At 43.5% G+C, this 23,335-nt stretch overlaps 1 protein-coding gene across 1 annotated transcript in view; it reads right to left on the reverse strand.

The window, feature by feature from the left end:
* arhgap24 (Rho GTPase activating protein 24) overlaps nt 1-23,082 on the reverse strand; it is a 391,296-nt gene extending 368,214 nt beyond the window's left edge. The window contains exon 1 of the mRNA XM_052010255.1: nt 22,755-23,082. The gene's annotated coding sequence lies outside the window, so the exon portion shown is untranslated. The remainder of the gene's footprint in view (nt 1-22,754) is intronic.
* Nucleotides 23,083-23,335: the final 253 nt, after the last annotated feature.

The raw sequence follows: 23,335 nt of genomic DNA on the forward strand, positions 1-23,335 counted from the left end.
GTGCTCAGTCTTTTATTTAATTTGTTCATTGTTCTGGATCTGGACATGATTAGCAAGGCCAGCTTTTATTGTCCATAAAGGTGGTGGTGAGCCGCCTTCTTGAACTATTGCAGTCCTTCTGATGAAGGACTCCCATTTAAGGTGAGAGGCAGAAAGTTCAAAGAAGATGTGCAGGATGAATTTATTTTGCACAGAGAGCAGTGGGTGCCTGGAATGTGCTGCCAGGGGTGGTGGTGGAGGCAGATACAATAGAGGCATTTAAGAGGCTCTTAGATAGGCACATGAATATACAGAAAATGGAGGGATATGGACTATGTGCAGGCAGAAGAAATTAGTTTAATTAGGCATCATTAGCTTAATTAGTTCGTCACAACATTGTGAGCTGAAGGCCCTCTTCCTGTGCTGTACTGTTCTATGTTCTATGTTCTGTAGTGTTATCAGGTAGGGATTTCCAGAATTTAGATCCTGTGACAATGAAGGACCAACAATATATTTCTGAATCAGGATGGTCTTTGACTTAGAGGGAACACGGAACTGTGTTGTTCCAATACCCTGCTGTACTTTCACTCTTGGAGGTGGAGGTCACAGGTTTTAGAGGCGGCATCAGATTAGCCTGGGAAGAGCATTTTGTAGACATTTGGCAGCCACTGAGTGCCAGTAATGGAGGGAATGAATGTTCAAGGTGGTAGATGGGGTTCCAATCAGCAGCCTGCTTTGTCCTGGATGGTGTTGAGCTTCTTGAGTGTTGTTGTAGCTGCACTTTTCCAGACAAGTGGAGAGTATTCCATCATGATCTTGACTTATACCTTGTAACTGGTGGAAAGGCCCTCAGTGTCAGGAGGTGAGTCGCTTTTCACAGGATACTGGTCTCTGATCTGCTCTCACAGTGATGGTACTTATGTGGCTGGTTCATCTGATTTTATAGACAATGGTGGCCCTCAGCAAATTGATGGAAAAGTACTCAGTGAAGGCAATGCCGCTGAATGTCAAGGTTAGGTAGTTAGCCTCTCTTGTTGGAGATAGCCATTGCTTGGCACTTGGTGGCACAAATGTCACTTGCTACTCATCAGCCCATGCTTGAACGTTGTCTAGGTTTTGCTTCATGCAAGCATGGGCTGTTTCGTTTTCTGAGGAGTGAATGTGGCCCCTGACATTGTGATGGGAGGAAGGTCATTGATGAAGCAGCTGAGGATGGTTGGGCAAGGACATTCCTTTGAGGAACTCCTGCAGTGATGTCCATGGGCTGGCATGATTAATCTCTAACCACAACCATTATCCTTCGTTTGAGGTATGACACCAACAATTTGCAATGTGTTCCCCTTTATGCCAACCAATTCAGTTTCACCATGGCTTTTTGATGTCACATTAAGTCAAATGCTGCCTTGAAGCAACTCTCGCATCATCTCTCTATTCAGCTCTCTTGCACCTGTTTGAATAATGAGCTCCAGAGCTGAGTGGTCCTGTTGAAACCCAAACTGAGCATCAGTGAGTAAATTATTGGTGAGCTTGCACCATTCGATAGCATTGTCAATGATATTCCATTACTTCCATTACATTGCTAATATACTTTCCATTACATAGCTTGACTCCAAATAGGGTTAGTTCTGGAGCACAGTTTTACAGTTGGGATGTTGTCAATAACATTTTTTGTCCTGCTCCACCATTCAACAAGATCATGGCTAATCCTTTGGCTCAATGCCATATATCTGCCCAACTCCCATATGCCTTAATTTATCTTAGATCCAGACACCTATCTATCTCTGTTTTAAATGCAATCAATGACTATGCCTCCACCTTCTAGAAAATGCATTCTAACAGCATTTATTCATGTTTAACCTATAATTCAGTTTTTAATCAGATTTAAATAGTATTGTATAAACCTTCTTAGATGGAAACTAGTATGTATTGATCCAAAAAAGTGTTCTCATCTCAGATCTTGGTTAATAGAATGGAGAGGGAAACAGACATAGCAACTCGTCTGTATTCAACAAAAGAAATGCTGTCTCCATCTTCACACTAGATTAACTCTGTCATTCACAAACTGTATTTGTATCGATATTTAACAGAATGACTCCCTCAGTTGTTTAACCCACAGGTCACAATGTCATGACTGACCTATGGTGGTGCAAATGGGAGTGGATTCTCTACGGTAAGCCCGTACACTGTCAGTGATGCTACACAGAAAGGAACTGTTGATCAGAGACCCACTTCTGAGAGTCTCATAACACTTCTCAAGGAAATGGTAAATTGTTTGCCTGCTTTATCACGGTGGCTGTAAAACAAAAGGTCCAACCCACTAAAGCTATGGTACCACTGTACCAGGAGTGGCACAGTGGTAGGGGCACTGCCTCACAACACCGGAGACCCGAGTTCGATCCTTGGGTGCTGTCCGCATGGAGTTTGCATGTTTTCCCTGAGACCACGTAGGTTTCCGCTGGGTGCTCTTATTTCGTCCCACATCCCAAAGCAGTGTGGTTGATAGGTCAATTGGCCACTGTAAATTGCCCCTAGTGAATAGTGCATAGTGGAATGTGGAGGCAGTTAATGAAGATGTGGGGATTAGTGTGAATGGGTGATTGATGGTCGACGTGGACTTAGTGGGCCAAAGGGCCTGTTTTTGTGTGTATCTCTCTATGACACACTCTATTCAGCTTCAAAATCATGTGCGAAGTATGATATCACAGACTCTATCCATTGACTTCCAATAATTTCCAAACCGTTCATTGTGCTGTATCAGTAAAATAAACATCATCAGAATGTCTTCTGAGGATAAATCAATCTGTGTTAGGGCAGGCCTGGCTGACAGATTTATGATGGCATTGAATAAAGCACATATTAAAAAGAAAACTCAACAGATATTTTTTCTTTGCTCACTGAGCGCAAATCTCAGAAACTCATGCCATGGATGGATTTACAAGCAGAGGAATGCAGGCTAGCTACAACATGCATGTCAGCATAGTCCAGAGGTGAATCCAAACCATACGGCAACAAACTTGCTATCTCTTGAGGTTGACCATTTTACTTTAACACCGGAATCATATTTCCAGGTAATGCTTAATGCAGTGACAAATACATTACAGTCACTCTCTCATGAATTTAGCCTGGCCTAAAAAGTCGAAGCAAACAAAATCTTTATGTTGACTTGGCAACCTAGAACCTGTATTCAGAAACTATTTGACCTCTCCAAAAAAGGGAAAACTCAGCACACAGAACAGCTTGGGTACTTATGACTGCCAAAAGTGCGGCCCTTATATTGATGCTGGAATGTATTGAGGTTCAGGTTCTGCCTCAAAGGTAGCATCCGGTAATCCATCCTCCCTCCCCCACTTTTCACCAGAATTGTACCATGCTCCCCCCTCATTCCACCCTCTGGACCCAAGGAGCTATTGGGCTAGAAGGTGTTCAGGGAGGATCAGGCTCAATTTGGTCCATGCCTTGCAGGCCCCTCCCTGCACATTTCCCATGACTGTGCACATTACGGCTCCATAGGATAAGTCCAGCTGAAAATTACATTGACTGTCCCACAAGTTTAGGAGTCAGATGGGGGTTCCTGAGGCCCCTTCCCTAGATGTTCTTTAAAACAGTTGAAATAGGTTTAGATAATTAAAGGAAATAAAAGTAATATTTTTAAAATTAAAACATTAAAAATGAATCCATTTAATTAAGAACATTTGTTGTTGATGTTCACTGTTTTCACACTTCAATGCACAGGCCAGGAACTCAGGAACCATGTTTATCCACGTAATGTTGTTAGTCAACAGTTCCCTACAGAGCACAGTTTGACTCATGAGACTTAAAAGCTGCAAGAAAGAGACTAGACAAAGGAAGAACATGTTGCCTCAATATGTTTTCATTGTTTAACTACAAAGGTATTTAATGGAGCTAAGTATGCTTTGCATGACATTATCAACTGGCCAATTGGATCAGTCACCAACAGAGGCTTATACTAGAAGGATTACTAATTTTCTTTTCTTATACTTTGTGATTCCTGCTGTGTTTTGCTGTGGAAATTTTTTGACTGTGCATAATTGACAACAACATTATAAAGTGGAATTAAACAGTAAATGGTACAAATCTGGGTAGTGCAAAACCATTGATCAAAAATAGCTCAATGTTAGCATTCTGTGCCTTGCCACTCCTGCATGGGTGACAGGACTAACAAGGTACAGACTTACACAACAACGTTTTTACAGCGCTTCTTTTGTCACCCAATATCCCAGATATTTCACATTAGAATTATCAAATACAAGTTGACACAAAGAAGATACTAGAGTGTCAGAGATTTAGTATCATGTAGCACATTACAGCAACTTTAAGCATCAACCACTTCCAGGTCAGCAGGTGTCATCAAGATGGAGGATGATCATGCTGCAGGCTTGTGAGTAGCTCAGAAATAGTCTTACAATGTGACTCAATAAGAACTCACTTGATGTAACAAGGAGTAAATTATTTAAAGAAAGAACTGATACTGTAAATACAACATAGTGCCAGAAAGTGATTTGAGTAAATGTGTTTTTTCTTTGAATGTTGCCTTGTTGAGAAGTGGATTCTCTAAGAGAAAAAGTATGTCCCTATTGGAATCATCTATTTGAATGAGGTGCCGACAGCTAAGCTACTGAATAATTATAACCCCACTGGGAAAGCAAATGGTAGATGCACAGCCAACGTCAGTCTTCATTTACTTCCATTAGATGGTGCATCATTGACCTGCATGTTGGAGCAGATGAGGCCACGTCAGCAGCTGGACTTCTGGAGACTTGAAACTTATCAAATGAGTGGAAGTAATGGAAAGCGGAACTTTCTCACTATGTCAAGTTGGCTGTGGCTAATAAAGAGCAAAAAAAAGTGAAGACGCTGTTGTATATCGTTGGTTAGAGCGATCCAGCTAACAAGCAAGGCTGCCAATGAAATGCTGAAAGAGATTTGAGAATTACTTCAACCTTCTGCACAATGAGACAGTGGACGGATTCAGGTTATGTGGGAGATATCGGGTGAATGGGGAGATATTGATGTGCAAGTGATTGAACTGCAGTTTCTGACTGCAAAGTTTGTGACTTTTGAGATCTGAGGGACTTATTGGTCCATGAGAGAACTATATGTGGAATTTGAGATGCAGGATTGAGAGAGGGCCTATTGAGAGAAAAAGACTTAAACCTGGCTAAGTGTGCCAAATCCTGTCAAACCACAGAGTCGGCCAAAGCCAGAGTTGATGAGTTGAATCGCAAAAACCACAATTCAGTCCATACAGTCAAACTGAAACACAGAAATAAAGTATGCAAATGCTGTGGCAGCATGAAAGCAAAAAGGAGAAATGTCCAGCTAATGAGAAGGTATGCCACAAATGCAAAATGATGAACACTTTTTATCCCAGTGTAGAGGGAGGTAGACAAGTAACAAGAGCACCAGTAATGGATGAAGGCCAGTTGCAAAGCTGACTGTAGTCCTTGTGAAATGTCTGAGGGGATAAAAATCATGATATTAATCCCAAGCAGAGAGGAATTTGAATAAGGGAACATAATAGAGGAGACTAAGAACTCAACACAAAAGTAGAAGCAGAGAGGTAAAATACAAGTCCAGGCAGACAGTGATGCAACATGAAATATCATTCCTAAGACATTTACAGGGAAGCTTGAAGAGACAAAACAAATGCCAAAAATGTACAACCATATGACTGCAATGCCACTGGGCAAAAGCTGAACTTGAGTGACGGACAGAGACAAAGATCATTACACCCATGGTCCACTTTTTTTTAATCAAAATAAACTTTATTCATAATAAAAGAAACTATATACAATAATAAAACAGTTCAAACTTTTACATTCGTGTACAGTTCCATTCTTAGTGTTACCTTTTTATATATAAAAAACACAGCACCGATGCCACATGCGTGGCTCCCTGGGGTGATACCCCAATCCCATATTTACAACATTTGAGGGGCTTCCTCGCCTGACCCTGCCCCTCCTTCTCCTGTGGCAGAAGAACCCTAAACTGTCGTCCTTCCCCACCGAGCCCTCACGCTGGCTGCACCCAGCTTCAGTGTGTCCCTCAGCACGTACTCCTGCAGCCTGGAATGTGCCAGTCGGCAGCATTCCCCTACGGACATCTCGCAGTGCTGGGAGACCAACAAGTTTCGGGCAGACCAAAGGGCATCTTTCACTGAGTTGATGACCTTCCAGCAGCAGTTGATGTCCGTCTCTGTGTGTGTCCCCAGGAACAGCCCGTAGATCAGAGAATCCTCTGTTACGCAGCTGCTGGAGATGAAACGTGACAAGGACCCCTACATCTTTCGCCACACCCTCCTCGCAAACCCACAGCCTGCAAAGAGGTGGGCAACCGTCTCATCCCCAGCGCAGTCCTCCCGGGGGCAGAGCGCACTGGGGGTGATGCCCCAACCATGCAGGATGGATCTGACTGGGAGGGCCCCTCTCACCGCCAGCCAAGCGAGGTCTTGGTGCTTGTTGGTGAGTTCTGGCGATGAGGCATTCTGCCAGATGGTTTGGACAGTCTACTCAGGGAACGACCCCACAGTGTCCATCAAGTCCTTCTCCTACAGTGTCTGCAGGATGTTCCGTGCTGACCACTTTCTGATGGACTTATGGTCCAAGGGATTGGTCCAGAAGAACTTTTCCATGAAGGACAGGTAGTGCGGCAGCGTCCAGCTGACTGGGATGCCGTGTGGCCACAGGGCCAGGCCCATCCTTGGCAACAGCCGGGACAGGTAGAACCTTGGTACATAGTGACACTTGGTGCCCACATACTTGGGTTCCACGCACAGCCTGATGCAGCCACAGACGAAGGTGGTCATCAGGATGAGGGCGACATTGGGGACACCTTTACCCCCATTGTCAAGGGACTTGTGCATGGTGACCCATCGTACCCGCTCCATCTTGGATCCCCAGATGAACCAGAAAATGGCACGGGTGATTTCCAAGCCAGAGGAGCGAGGAACAGGCCACACCTGTGCCAAGTACAGCAGCCCTGAGAGCACCTCACACCTGATGACCAAGTTCTTCCCAGTTATCGATAGGGAGCGCCGTTCCCACAGTCCCAATTTCTGCTTCACCTTCCCAATCCGCTCCCGCCAATTTTCGTTGCACGCCCCGGCCCCTCCGAACCAGATCCCCAGCACCTTCAGATAGTCAGGCCTGATGGTGAAGGGGACGTTGGATCGGTCGGGCCACTTGCCGAAGAGCATGGCCTCACTCTTCGCGCGGTTGACTCTGGCCCCTGATGCCAACTCAAACTGGTCACAGATGCTGATCAATCTGCGAACTGACCTCGGATCTGAGCAGAAGACGGTGACATCGTCCATGTACAGGGAGGTTTTCACCTGGGTGCCCCCACTCCCTGGCAATGTCACCCCTCTGATGCTCTCATCCTTCCTGATGGACTCGGCAAAGGGTTCTATACAGCACACGAACAAGACAGGGGAGAGAGGGCAGCCCTGCCTGACTCCAGACTTGATGGGGAAGCTGTCTGTTTCCCACCCATTGATTTGGACTGCGCTACGGATGTCTGTGTAGAGCAGTTGGATCCAATTCCTGATTCCCTCCCCAAAGCCCATTTTGGAGAGCACGTCCAACAAGTACGTGTGTGATATCCTGTTGAAGGCCTTCTCCTGGTACAAGCTGACCAGGCAGGTGTCCATCCCTCTGTCCTGCACATAGGCGATCATATCTCTGAGCAGCACGAGGCTGTCAAAGATCTTCCTGCCAGGTACAGCACAGGTTTGGTCCGGGTGGATCACCTGTCCCAGAGCAGACCTGACCCTGTTGGCGATGGCCTTGGACAGTATCTTATAATCCACATTCAACAGTGAGATGGGTCTCCAATTTCTGATGTCCTCCCTCTCCGCCTTCTGCTTGTAGATGAGGGCAATGGTGCCCTTCCTCATGGATTCTGACATGCTGCCAGCTCAAAGCATAGCATTGTAGACTTCCAGCAGGTCGGAGCCCATCCAGTCCCACAGAGCCGAGTACAACTCTGCCGGTAAGCCATCGCTTCCGGGAGTTTTACTCGACTCAAAGGAATGGATGGAGCCAGTTAGCTCCTCCAGGGTCAGTGGTTGGTCCAGACTCTCCTGCTTGCTGACATCTAAGACCTTCGTGATAGAGGATAGGAAGTTCTGGGAGGCTGTGCTGTCTGTGGCCTTCGTGTCATACAGACTGGCATAGAAGGATCTGCAGATCTTTGATACGTCTATCTGCGAGGATGTTACTGAGCCGTCCTCTTCCTTAAGGCTGTGGATCACAGAGCTCCCCTGTGCACCTTTTGGAAGAAGAAATGTGAGCACGTCTCATCCTGCTCCACCGAGCGAACCCTAGCTCAGAAGATAATCTTGGAGGATTCGGAGGCGTGGAGCTGGGCTTGCCAGCTCTTCACCTCTCGTAGCTCCTCCCTCACATCCACCCCCCTCGACTGCAGTAGGAGGAGTTGCTGCAAGTCCACATTTTTTTGAGTAGCTTCAATGTAACTAAATATCCCAAGATGTTTCAGAGTAGAATTATCAAATGCAGATTGACACAGGAAAGTGTTACCATGCAGCACATTAGAGCAATTGTGACCACCATTTACAGGTCAGTGCATGTTACCAAGACGGAGGATGATCATACTGCAGGCTTGTGAGTAGCTCAGAGATATTCTTATAACGTGACTGAAAGCGGCATCACAGGTAAATAGGGCAGTGAAAAAGGTGCTTAGCATACTGACTAGTCAGGGCATTGAGTATAGGAGTTGGGAAGTTATGTTGCAGTTATATAAGACGTTGGTGAGGCCACACTTGCAGTATTGTGTACAGTTTCAGTCACCCTGTTATAGGAAAGATGTTATTAAACTAGAAATAGTGCAGAAAAGATTTACGAGGATGTTGCCTGGACTTGGGAGCCTGAGTTACAAGGAGAGGTTGCGTAGACTAGGACTTTATTCCCTGGAACGTAGGAGATTGAGGGGTGACCTGATGGAGGTATATAAGATCACAAGGGGCATAGACAGGGTGAAAGCACATAGTCTTTTTCCCAGGGAGGGGGTGCTAAAAACAAGAGGGCAGAGGTTTAAGATCAGAGGCGAGAGATTTAAAAGGGACATCAGGGGCAGTTTATTCACACAAAGGGTGGTGCATATTTGGAATGAGCTGCCACAAATAATGGTTGAGATGGGCACATTAGCAATGTTTAAAAGCCTTCTAGGTAAGTACATGGACAGGAGAGGTTTAGAGGGCTATGGGCCAAATGCTGGCACATGGGACAAGCTCGCTGGGCAACAGTTGGCATGGACGAGTTGGGCCGGAAGGGCCTGTTTCCCTGCTGTATGACTCTATGACTCTATAATGTGACAAGGGGTAAGTTATTTAAAGAAAGAACAGCTCCTGTAGAAAGCTAACTACAACTTAGTGTCAGAAAGTAATTTGAGTAAATGTGGTTTGTCTTTGAACACCTACCCTTTGGGTATGAGGCTCAGTGTGTATGTAAGCCAGACAAGCTGAGGATCAGCACACAAAGCACTGGAGGAACACAGTGGGTCAGGCAGCATCGAAGAGAAATGGACTGTCAACGTCTCGGGTTGAGACTTTCATCTGGACTGGAAGACATCCAGTATTAAAAGGTGGAGGGAAGGGATGGAGCAAAAGCTGGCTCCAGGTGAGGGCATCCAGGTGAAGGAAGTGATGGGCAGATGGGAGTGGGGGGGGGGAGAGCGGGAATGGCATCAGGAGCTGGGAGGTGATGGGTGGAGGTGGCAAAGGGGCGAAGGTGATGGAACCTGCTAGGTGGAACATGGAATAAAGGGAGGGAGGTGGGGAGGGGAACCAGTGGGAGGAGTGTGTGGGTGATGGGCAAATGCAGACGGTGGGGAAAGGGAAAGAGAGAGGGTGATGGGGGTCGGGTGGATCAGGAGGAGAGAGGAAAGAGAAAAGGGACAGTGTGGGGGGGGGGGGGGGGGGTGGGTGCGGTTACCGGAAGTTGAAGAACATGCCACCAGTTTGTAAACTGCCCAGGTGGAACATGAGGGGCTGTCCCTCTAATTTGCATCTGGCAGACAGAGTGAAGGTGCTCAGCGAAGCAATCACCCAATCTGTGTCTGGTCTCACCGACGTAGAGGAAGCCATAGTGGGAGCACCAGATGCAATAAATAACACCATGGGATTCACATGTGAAAGACTGGCACACCTGGAAGAGCTGTTTAGGACCGTGGATGGTGGTGAGGGAGGAGGTACAAGGGCAGGTGTTAAAGGGGCGAGTTTCTGGGGAGGGAAGGGGGTGGGTGGGGAGGGATGAGCGGATGAGGAGAGAGTGATCCCTGTGGAAAGCGGAGAGGGGAGGGGAGAGGAAGATGTTGCTGGTGGTGGGATCCGCTTGTAGGTGGTGGAAGTTGCAAAAGAATGATATGTTGGATGTGTAGGCTGGTGGGGTGGTAGGTGAGGACTGTCTGGTGGAGGGGGGGGAACAGGGTGAGGGCTGAAGTGTGGGAAATTGAGGAGATGTGGGTGAGGGCTCCATCAATAACAGTGGGGGGAAATCCCTGTTTTATGAAAAAGGAGGACATCTCGGATGCCCTGGAATAGAAGGCCTCATCATGAGAACAGGTGCGGCGGAGACAGAGGAACTGAGAAAAGGGAGTGGTATCCTTGCAAGTGACAGAGCGGGAGGAGGTGTAGTCAAGGTAGCTGTGCAAGTCGGTGGACTTGTGGTAGAAGCAAGCTGCAGTAGAAGTAGACCCGCAAGCCAAGGATTAGTTTGGACCCACATTACAACACAAGAAGCACACAAGAAAATAGAAGCAGGCATAGGTCACTTGGTCCCCCAAGCTTGCCTTGCCACTCAATATGATCAGTTCTCCATATCCTCAATCTGCTGATCTTTCAAAAATGTATCTACTTCCTCTAAATACACTTGGTGGAACCTCCACAATCTTCTGGAAGAGAGAATTCCAGAGATTCACCTCTGTGAGAAGAAATAAATGTCCTCCCCCCACCACACACACACACACACACACACACACACACACACACACACACACACACACACACACACACACACACACATATATATACACCTTATCTTGTAACCATTTCTCTTCATTCAAAATTCTTCCATGACTAGAAATATCTTGACATCACTCCCATCATGCCTCCTTAGGATCTTATATGTTTTACTAAGATCACCCCTCATTTTTCTAAACTCCAAGGAATACAGAACTAACTTTTTTAACAGTTTGCTAAAGGACTACCATCCCATCCCAGGAATTATCCTAGTGAATTTCTTCTGAAATGCCTCCATTGCAAGTATATCCTTTCTTAAATAAAGGTACCAAACGCTATAGAGCACCCCAGCAACAACACCTTACACAATTGAAACAAAACTTATCTATATTTAAACTCCAAATCTCGAGCAATAAAGGCCAAATAATCTGAATGTAGAATTAAGGAAGAACTGCAGGTGCAAATTCTACACAATAAGAATCTGATGAAGATATTTGAACAAAGCATTTGAACACTTTGATGTGTAGAGCTCAACAGCAAGAGTTAAATTCTAGTAATCTTCAACTCATTTTTGGGAGATATTGGTGGCTGAAGATACCTTTTGGGATCAGCACTGCACCCAAAGAGTTTCAGTAAAGAGTTGGATGAGCCATTTGAAGTGCTCACTGGTGTAAAGACCACAGTGGAAATTTATTGCCTTAGAAAAGGATAGACAGTTACAGAGGCCAGGACAGATCAAGATAGAAAAATGAGAGCCTTAACAAACAGGTGGCAGAATGAAGCAGTTAAAGTGTCAGACAGAATCATGCAGAAACATTAAACTGAACGAAAGAAAGATAGCGTAACATTAGGCAAGTAATAAAAACCTTGGTCAGAGAGGTAGATTATAGGGAGGAGTGAGAAACAGGGGTAGAGACAGAGCTTTAGGAAGAGAATTTTGCTTAGGATCTTGACAGCTGCAGGCACGGCTCCCATTGACCAAATGTTTAAAATTGGGGATGTGTGATTGACCAGATTTGGTAGAGATCTGGAAGGTCTGAGGGTTGGAGAAGATAACAGAGTTATGGGCAGTTGAAGTCATGGAGGGAATTGAAAATACCTGTGACTTCCAACTATTCTGTTATGCTCAACAGAGTTAAGGAGGTTTGTGTTGAGCAATGGAAATCTGTTTGTTCACTTCAGGCACCCAAGGCTAACATCAAGCATGATCATGTAGCTTCAGCACGAAGTAGCTTCTTCTTCCCTGCCTGTGTTCTAATTTTCTGTAAGTTGTCACATACTTGCAGCATTGAGATTTTTTTTTCCACTTGCCACTTCAGCCATCCTGTAATCTCTGCGTGAGAATGCCAATTAGTGCAGAATTGAGGCAGTTTTATGCCATTAGTCCTTGACCTACTCGCAATTGAATTGAAACTGCCTGAAGTAACACCAACTTGCAGTCAGCAGAGCAAAGCACAGAAGTCGAGCCCTGATGCTGTATGACATCCTTCAGTATTTTAGGAATCTGAGCAACATATCAGGGCTATCTGTGAAAAATCAACACAGACCAATCCCTTTTCCCATAGTTCCATCGACGGATGCATTGACCCGAGTACTTGATCCCAGCAGTGGAAATTTCAGTGTTGTGGTCTCCACGTACTTGATTGGGTAATTTTGTGAGAATAGCACCTTCCACTACAGCAGATGTCGTACCACCTTCCCAACAACTAGTGAGAGGAAGTATCCAGGGCAGTGCATTTGCAGAAAGAAATGGGATTAAGAAGGGGAGAATAAACAGAAGGCAATGGAAAGGACAAATGGGTGACATGGAGGGTAGCATGATGAGGGAATGAAGGGAGCTAAAGCAGAATGGAACCAGTGAACTGCAGGGTGCGGAGAGGGAAGAAGTGAAACACAGCGGGATGGAAAAAGAATAACAACTGAACAACTAAGAAAGAGCACGCGATGAGTCTGTAGACAAAAGTCACTGCATATGGTGGAATCTGGAGTCCCTGATGCAGAGATTCAACCCAAAACTTCAACAATTCCTTTCTCCCTACAGATACTGCTTGACCCATTGAGTTCCTCTAGCAGATTGTCGATGAGTCTAGATTTGCAAAAACTGGAAGGAAGGCAAAATGTTCCAACTCATGGGGAGAAAAGAGAAGTTAAGGCTAGAGAGACAGGAGGCATTTTCCTAGCTTTCTAGGCATGGAGAAGGAAGAAGAAAGGCAGGTTGGCTTGAGGGCAGAACAGCATTGGAAAGAACTGGGAAGGTTAGAGTAAAGAGTCTCTGTGAAAGGGTAAGGAATGGGAGGTGTTGCATTGTGGCTCTGAACCTGATCTGGAGGGTAAGAGTGAGCCTGTGAACCAAGCTGGTAGTATTATGACCATCACTAAACCAGGTTTTAATCCAACAGACAAAATCTCAGTAGGTGAGTGCAACATCCAGCTGTTACTATTACACAAGTTCAGTATTAGTCATCAAAGGCAAATTTATCCCCTATCTATTTCCTTCTCAAGGGAGTTCCTCAGCAGGTGAGAGGCACAGTTACTTGACGCTATTCATAACTTTCTTCTTGGATTGTGACGGTGTGAAATTTGCCTGTGTGCTAACTTTAATACAGCTGTTAATTCATTTCCAGTAAACAGGAAATGAGGGTCTGATCCAAACAGGGCTGAGCTTTCTCCTCAGATATACTTTTCAAATAGCTAAGTTTACCCGCAGAACTTTACTTGATACTGTAAATGTCACGAAACTCTGCTCTTGGCATTGAATGTAGTTTCTTCATCGCACAGAGAACTGGGCCCAGAGGTCAAGCCCTGAAATCCATAGAGCTTCTGATTTATAGCTGATTCATTTTAATGACCTTGAGAAATTTGACCCCTTCACCTGATTCTCTGATTCACATTCCTGACAAGTGATGCTTGGCACCATTAGCTCTCGGCAATATTCGCCAGTATATTTCAGCACCTCAGCACTGAAACCACTTCATTTACTAAAATAGCATATTTACCTCTGCATTCAACCCTATTTTTTAAAAAATACAATTCCACTATGACTGAATTTTTCTTTAAAAAATATTATTGCCTTTTTTTGTTTTAAAAATTCTTTTTTTCAGCTGATTTTTCAGTAAAATGAGATTGTGAGCTTAGCCAAATTTATTTACATGAAATAGAAACACAAAAACAAACATTTGCTTCATATAGGGAATGCTTCAAGGATTTCACCAGTTCTGTGTTTTTTTGGTCTTTTTTTTGTACTTTCTTGCTTTTGTCTAAAATCAACCCTATTTTATTGTTCCCTTGTACTGTATATCATTTTAGAAAGTAAACCTTCATTAAGTGCAAAGTGCAACTTAGCAGCGTGCTCCACTTCCAAAACTTGTTTCCACTGAGTGAGTAGTGGAGTACAACTCACAGCTTCTATTATATTGCACACTTTCCTATCACAGCATCATTTCTTTCCCCACTTTCTATTGCTAGGTCCTGCCAAGATTTAGGCTGGTGGCAGGCTTTTTCAGAGACAGACAAGTAGCAGAATCTAGAAATACTGACAGGTTCAGGTCAGTGTAGGTGAGAAGTACTTTATGATGTCCAGATGTGAGGAGATTTCTTTTACAGAATCACTATGATCTCTTTCCATTTATATTGGATCTCTTTTATAAACCAAGCAGGATTCATGTTAATTTTGTTTTAAATCTATAGATCCATAGTCTAATAATTTTTGTATTTTCACACATAGATGTCTTTACTCCTCTACTGCAATGTAATATTTTGTACTCTCACCCTGAAATGCCACCTGTCTTTCGAGAAGGGCACTGATTCCTCTTCTGCCATGATTTTTCTTTGTTAATTTATATATGTCATCTTAATGCTTTCTGAAAGATCACATAAATGACATAAACTGCATCCCCATCTATTATTTTCTGGGAGAAAATAAATCTTTCGGTGTAGTCTCAAATTCATTATTGACAGTCTTTCATCAGTTCCTGCTCTTCTAGGTGCTTGTTTATTGTTTTTCTAATTATAGTGCCAAACAATTTTCAGGTGACTGATACAGTGCTGGTCAGTCAATAGTTCCCAGCCTATCTCCTTCCCCTTTCTGAATGGAGGTGTAACATTTGTCACTTTCCAGTCCTTCAACACAGCTGGATAACGCGTCATCGATGGCTAGAGGAACAAGACCCCATGAAGTAGCTGCTGCCATTTTAGTGAGCATTTGTAAGCATGTCAATCCTGATTGTTAAAGGAACATGTGCCATGAAAAATGACTTGCCAAGCTGTCTTTATTTCAACAGTGATAGGAGTCATTTACTATTTCCTTCACAGTGTTATGTTTAATGATGTGCCTTTCTAAACAGATCAAAAAATGCAAAAAATAAACAAATGTATTTTTCAGTTTCAAAAGGAATCTGTATGCAACACGTTGGAGTTGGCAGAAAAATGATGTGAACATGGGAAAGGTCACTGCTAACTGGTGATTTCTTGGCTGGACTGTGGAAAGAAATCAATCAAAAGAATCATATGTGGAAAAGGAAAGAATCTCAAATCCGAATGAGGTATCAATGAAACAACATGACCACACAACCAGAACAAACCAAAGCAATTCTCTCTTATACATGCCAACCAACTTTTTGCAGGAGGAATTTTACTCCACTTTCCCAGTCAAGATATAATTGATGTTGCATTATCATCTCTGGATACAGTGGAATAAGCAGCAATTTTACCGTATGGCTAGCAAAGTTTTTATTCTCAACTAGTGTGTCCAGTAAATATAAAGTATATTGTCATATGAATTTATTATATGCTCACGTTACCAGTGGATTTGCATAGTAGCACATCCTGTAGGCAGTACATAACTATCACTGGGCAGTGGCTTTATCAACAACATGTGTCACACCAACCACCTGTCAGCAAGTGCACAAGATCACCTCCAAATCCAAGCCACATTGTATACCGACGAACTCCCTAAATGACCATTGTGGGACTACCTTCAACAGAAAGATAGCGGTGATCCAAGGGTACTCACCAGTAACTGTGGGGCCAACTAAGGATAACCATCAAACACTGGCCAAGTCACCAATGCTGACCTTGCATGGATTAAAAAAATCATGATAGGCTTGATATGGGACTACACCTCAGCCTATTTCAGTGATGATAGAACTAATATTTGCAAGGACAAGTGGTGAACATATGCTGTGTGAATGGCACCTTAGAACTGGAGTGATCACAGGTCATCCTTAATCCTGAGGGACTTCCTAAGAACAAGAAGAATAACAGAGATGGTGGCATATAAAAAGGGCATTACTGCTAAGAAGTCATCCATTTAGGTTTGTAAACAAAAATCAAAAAATGCTTTCACAATCAACCTTATATCAAAAATTCCAGCACTCAAGGTGAGAATCTCACTGCAGAAGTAGTGCTCTAATATAATATAGGCAAACAAAATGGTGATTCAGAAGTAGGTTTTGAAGCTTCCTTCCCCTGGATCCCCTATCCATTCAATTGCTTAAGCTCAAAGAAAGCACAAAAACACTCATGAAATACTCCAGATTTATGATTCAATAACCAGAAATATCAAATAAAATCGAACACAAATGGCTTTAGTTTGATGGTTCTATGTGTGTGACCTTACTCAGGAGTTCATTGGTCTCATTGTCTTTGTCAGCACATGATTACTGAGGTTAGTACTGAAGTGCTGGTGTATTTCCAGACCTGAAATTTGGGAGCCCCAGGCAGTTCAGTAATGGGCCATCCCTGTCCTCCGCTAGACTTCTCTCTCTCTGCCTCCCAGAATTGGTTTTATCCCACAGAGAATTTACATTATTGGTAATCTGAGGCATAGTTGCTCCATCAACTTTTTTGCAGCTGCAGCTTTAGTTTATAGTCTTTATTTCACATGATATTGAAAAGTTAAGTGTCTTTTCAGACTCTTGAAAATAATTAGCACAGAGGAAAACAAGAGCAGGCCATTCAGCTCCCCAACCTTGTTCTGCCCACCATCTACACCACTTGTTTCCCTAGCACTTAATACGATTAAAAGCAGGAGGCAAAAGAGAACAGAGGTGGGGGTGGTGGGGGGGGGGTGGTGGGAATTGCTGTTTCTAAATATGTGCAAAGCTTTCCACTACATTTGACAACAGACTCTTCCCCAACCCCCCCTACCACCAACTGACCTCAACCTCCCATCCCCCATCAGTGTGTTGAGGACCTCTGACAGCTGGACATTCCACAGGTGCATAGGCAGCTCTCTGCTTCTGCACTGTCCAACCTAGTGATGTTCCTCATGTAATAAATAGAGACAAGGTGAAGACAAAACACATTTCATTTCAAATCTAATTACTGCAATGCCAGTCTGACCGCAGAAATGGCAGGAAATGTCCAGAAATCTGTCCTGAAATTGCAATACCTGGCCCAAGTGATATTTCTATTTATTAGAAGTGATTACTTTCCTCCACAAATGATTTAAACCCAATGGGGTTCCTTGATTTTTACTTTGTATTAATAGGTAGCTTAGCATTGACATTTACAGCACAATAAAACGTTTTATGGAAGCCATTAGAGATCGTGATGCTTTTGAGAGCATTTTGTATGACAGGGCACCATATGTCCAACATAGTCTGCAGGCAAAATTAAATTTTGGATATCAACCATTTTGCACGATCAACCAATCAGCTGCTCTTTTTATGTGCTTTGTGTTGTGGAAGATACAATATGCTGATGAATAAACATGAGCTCATAAACACAGGAGATGCTAATGGGAGAAAGATGCTGCATGATTAGCCTCAATATTGATGGTCCCCAGCATATAAGCGTCAAAGACAAGGATGAAGAATTTGCAACCATCTTCAGCCAGAAGTGGATAATACGTCTTGTCCTCTCGGTGAAGACCCACTATCACAGAAGCTAGTCTTCAGGCAGTTTGATTCCCTCAAATTGATACTATGAAATGGCTGCAAGCACTGTTTGCATCAAAGGCCTTGGGACTCGTCCAGAATATTTGCTCTCCAAAACTAGCTGCGCCTCTAGAAAATTGTTCTAGTACATCAACAACACCGGTGTCTACCTCATAACACTGAAAATAACTGATCAGTTCTGCCCTCCACATAAATCGCAGGACAGTCAGCTCTGGGGCTGAGAAATCCAGGCAGCGTGATTCCTGCAGTTTCTGCCCAATTTAGCTGCAGGACCCTATTGGTATTTTTTGAAATCTCCATTTCCTGACTGCACACAGACTGAAAGGCTGGTTGGCTTTCCAGTGGACAGACATTAGCCAGGGAATAGGGAAAAATCAAAGGTGAAGGAGCAAAGGTCTGACTGGAGAGACTGAAGGCCAGAGAAATGAATTGGAGTCTAGAACAGGGGAAGACTGGTGGTCAGAGAAAAAAATAAATGAAGACAAATCAGAGGCCAGAAGCAAGATGGTCTCCAAAGCAAGGGAAAGATTGAGGGGCAGTGGAATCTGAAGAGGCTATATGGAGGAGTTTGGAAGGATCTGGGGCAGAGTTGAATGGGAAGACTGTTAGTGAGAAGATTAGAAGTGTAAGAGAGGATGTCTGAATGTAACAGGGCTTCCTGAGGCTTAGGGATTCTACCAACCAAAGTTAAATCCTAAATGGTGGTGAAAACAGCCTCATTATAATAGTGATCCAGTTGCTTGCACATGTTATGTCTCTAGTAAAGCCAGATATGATTAGGTTAGAGGCAGGTTTAAGAGTCAGGGTTCAGATTTTTATAATTTTGACATCCCCGAAAATCTAAACTTGTCTGTTTCCAAGAAGTAAAATTCCCCTCTCTCTTTCTGTGCCTTGCTTTCTTTTTTCCTAAAGCTTTACCTGACAGTCTCAGTTATGTTTTCCTTTTATTTATCCACTCATTCCATGAACCTAAGTATTCCTGAAATTATTTACCAAACCAACAACTCTTGCATCGTCAGCAACTTTTAATATTGCCCTTGTTTTCTCTAAGTTAACCTTTATATAAAGAGGACAAAAGTGGACCCAGAACTAACCCTGCTATGCATCATTTTCAATGCTGCAATAACCCAATAGACATTTAGTCTTTGTTTCCTGTTTGTCCATCAAATTTCATTCTAAATTGTTAACTCATTTCAGAGTCCAAATATTTGTACCAAGACTTCTAATTAGCACATTATTAAATGCATTCTGGAGCTCCATATACACCACTACTGCATCCAGCAAGGGTGCATAACAGGAGCTGGAATTTCTCCAAAAGCAGCATTTCATGATCAGGGTTTTATAATACCTTCTTCAAGATACAGTCAATCTTTTGGTTTTGAAAAGGAATAAACTCTTAAGTAATTTAATGAGTTAATTTCTTTAAACTGAAAAAGGCAGATCTGCACTTCAATTATCATTTAGAAAATAGCCTTCACAGGTGGCCATCTCTGTTGAGTGACTGTGCTGATACAATCTGAAGATTACACTGTTGAGCATTGTCAATATAATGTCAATGTGTCTATTTGGGGTTGAACAGTGTTAGATGCTCAGGTGTCACAATAGGGATGAATATACTAAAATTAACTCAGTGCTGTTCTGTACACATCAAAAAGTTTTTGAGTAATTTCATCAAGTGGAGAGCCCAGTCACTGTGTTATTTTGGGGAAAATTATTATATATTTTATATGGATGGGCATACGTAAGATTATTCTAACAATACCATCTGCAGATTTCACTAGTGCTGGTAATGACAGGTATTGTAAACAGTATATTGCTATCAGAGCATACTGTGCTGAAGTATCAAGTCACCCTCTCACATCTTCAAAGGTTGGCATACTGTGCAATCCTGTCACACCCAGATGCACTTACCAGAGCCCTGGAGGGAATGGGGCAACGAGGTTAGAATTCTATTGTCAACTAACAAACTGGTGTAAAATTCGCAATACATTATTTAAGCTAAGTTGTTAACTCTCAAATGGGCTCCACAAAACGTCAAAGCCTGCAGCATTAGTGCACATAGAGGGAGGGATGTTGAACTCTCAAGCACATTCTGGGTCATTTCTTTCACTCCTCCTCACGGCAAGTATTAACAAAGACTTGGGGACAGATTGCGTCTGTATATTGCTGCCCGTGGTTTAATGGGCTTATGGGAGAAAACTGAAAATAAAATAAGGGGAAATGACAGCTGATTGTGAAACAGGCAAAAAAGCCCAATAAAAAGCCTGGTCCGTAAAAATTCTGTACAATGCATTCTTGTATAGTCACTTGATCACTGTGTGGGAGCTTATCAACTGTTTTCCATCTTTCTTTGCTAGACTGACTGAAATGTTTAGGGCTTCAGTTGTGAAATACATTGATATTCTTTCCAAATGCGCCTGAAGTACAACAATGGAGAAAAATATGTAGATGTGTAGAGGATTTCTCTTTGGTTTTTGTGATTATTCTGACACTTCTGGAATTTTCTGAATTTTCCACAACTTGTATGTGAACCCTTAATTTAGTTTTGATCAGCTGCACAGTGTACAGACTATTTTCAACTTGTTTTTCAACTTGTTCTGGGTATACTTGCTTACAGTTGAAATATAGCACTAGCTATAGTTGACAACAATTTGCTTTTCCAGTTTCTAATTCCATGCCAATATATATTGAACCTCCCTAGATCAAATGAGGCAAATGTCCCACACTGCTGTATCATTATTGAACAAATAAATGCAGTTTTAGAATGTAATAATTTTATTTGGAGTTAAAAGTCCAAGGTGACGTTTGAACCATAAACACAGCTTATTTAATTAATGAAATGTTGCCATTTCTTTCAGTGACCTGCCTAACTCAATTGTAATACAAAAGAATGTACTTTTTTTTATATAAGCTTTTTTTTAACTGGTGCTCCCATTTTACTGGGCTTCCACTGCTCCCCCACTAAATATTTTCCAGAACTGCTAGCTGCATATATTGTGGTTGTGAACTGTAAGGACTGGGAGACCCTTAACTCTACAGATTCAGCTAAGGTACAGACTGAGGAAGAGCTATCCAACTGGTCCCCACACCAACTCCATTCCTCTTTCACAATAGCCTTCAAAAGATCTGCTTATTCAAATGTATATTCAATTCCTTCATGAAATCCATTACTGCATCTGCTCTACCTGTGGCATAGGTGCCACGACTGATCCCACACTTTTTTCCCTGCTTAAGATTGCCACTTAAAAGGCTCCAGTTGGCAAGTGAATGAGCAGAGATGTCAGGTGCGGCTGGGGCCTGGCACAGTGGTAATGCCCCTTGGGGGAATACTATTTAAAAAACAGCATTCCTTTTACAGACACCCATCATTGCAGCTGCTAAACACTGGGCATTTAAACCGAAACTCCAGCCTGAGTTTGAGGAGACAGGGAACATTCCTTTCTGCCAACCATCAGAAGAGCAAGCCCTCTGCTGCCAAACATGCTGATGGTGTAGCTGTGAGCTCGTACCAGAGGGGGCCACAGATTAAGCAAGGTGACGGAGAGAGAGCAAATATAGTAATGAAAATGCAGCATGCTGCAATAAAAGAGAGTCAAAAGCCCAGGAGAGTGAAATATAAATGAGGCACTGCAGCAGCAAGTAAAGCTGCCGTGAGAAGCAGAAGTTTCAAAATTCTTGCCGTACCTCCTGCCAGCTGCTAAAATATGTATTCTTACCATGGGTGGGGAGGAGAGGAGAGGAGGGGGAGGTAAATCTCAGATTATTATGGAAAGGTCAGTGCCACAGCCACATATAGGTCAGAGGTTTTTTTTGTTATATGATGAGAATATGAACCCTTTTAAAAAGTCTTGTATTGTGAAATTCTCATTGAGGAAGATGACAACAAGTGTGACTGCATATGTGAAATTTTAAGACCATTTCACTATCTTTTTTTCTGGAAATAGTCATCGGTCAGGTGTGGAACATAAGTGATAAAGATCGTAGTTAATAAAAGTCTGGTTAGATTTATTTTAATAAATATCACATCTCGGGTTTTCCAATCCTTCCCCTTCTATCAGGTAGTGAATGGCAACTGTGAATGGATCTGACAGCAGTGAGGCTGTAAACGTTTTAACCAGACTGCAGCAGCTCTTATTCACAGCACTGGGCCGGGCCATTCATATTTTCCAAACAAAAATTAAAGCAGTGACTAGGCAGCCTAGAGCCAGCCAGACAGTGAGATCTTATGTCAGTCCGTGGCAAACGATGCTTGGAGTGACTTTCAACAATATTGTCTGAATGTTTCTCAGGGGAACCTTGTGTGCTTCCAGCGAAAATGTTAACTATATCCTCATCCCACCCCCACCACCCGAGCACTTCCACTGACCCTGCATCGAGTTTTAACAACATCTTGCGTAATCTGAAGATCCCTGCATTTTATTGTGATAACAAGAGACAACAGGGAATGCTTCACATAGGTGCCGATGACATGGGACATCGTGGTGACATCCACAATACGACAAGGGGGTATATAGATTATGAGATGGATCACACTATCAGTATCACGGTTAACACAGAAATTTGTAGACATTAACACCCGCTGCAGGCACACAGATGTAATAATAACACATCAAGGACAATTTACAGAAAGCAGCGGGATTTGCAGTTCCACTGAATGGTCCCAAAGGATTTGACTCAGGATTAGCCATTAGATAGGTCAGAAGCTGATAAACTAATTTAACTTAATCAATTACTCAAATACAGCAGCAGCAATATTGCCTAATGCCATCGAACGCAGACAGCCCCGCCGTCACACACCAGCTGCTTCCTGGTTGCAGCGAAGGCCAATTCGACCTTTACTGTCCAGCACACATAAATAGCACCTTAAAATATAAACCTACCGTGGGGTTGACGAGAAGAGTGGACCTGGATCAGAAATGGGAGCGAGAAACAAGTGGAGAGAACTGCTCACACACCAGAGGAATTCACAGCCATGAACTCTGCAGCTGAGGGCAGCAGCCCAGAGAGGAAGTAGATTCTAAAATAAGCTGTCACTTCACTGAAAAGTTTTATCCCCTTCTCTCTCTTCTGACTGTATCAGACTATCTGTACCGACGGAGTCCCAAGGGGTGCAGAAAGGGAGGGGTGTGTGGGGGCTGTTGTCCTGCCACCTTATTACAGCTCTGGAGTCCAGTGACATCCACTTTGGGAAGTGAAGTGAGGCGCGGGAGCTCAGTGAGGGAGAGGCAGACAGAGTGTGTTTGTTTGTCTCATGTGTGTGTGTGTGTGTGCGTGTGTGTAGCAGCCCGCGGCTGGACTGACAGACCTCAGCCTCTCTGCCTCAGGTCTCAGGTTTCACGGGCAACTGGCAGCCGGTGCGGAGGGACAAACCCCCTACATGCCCAGTCTTCAAGATCACCGCGCCGGCCCCCTTCAGCCGCGGCGATTGAAGCCACTTCGGAGTTTTGTTTGTCTGCTGTTA

This window comes from Pristis pectinata, chromosome 2 (genome assembly GCF_009764475.1).
Source record: "Pristis pectinata isolate sPriPec2 chromosome 2, sPriPec2.1.pri, whole genome shotgun sequence".
Lineage (NCBI taxonomy): Eukaryota > Metazoa > Chordata > Chondrichthyes > Rhinopristiformes > Pristidae > Pristis > Pristis pectinata.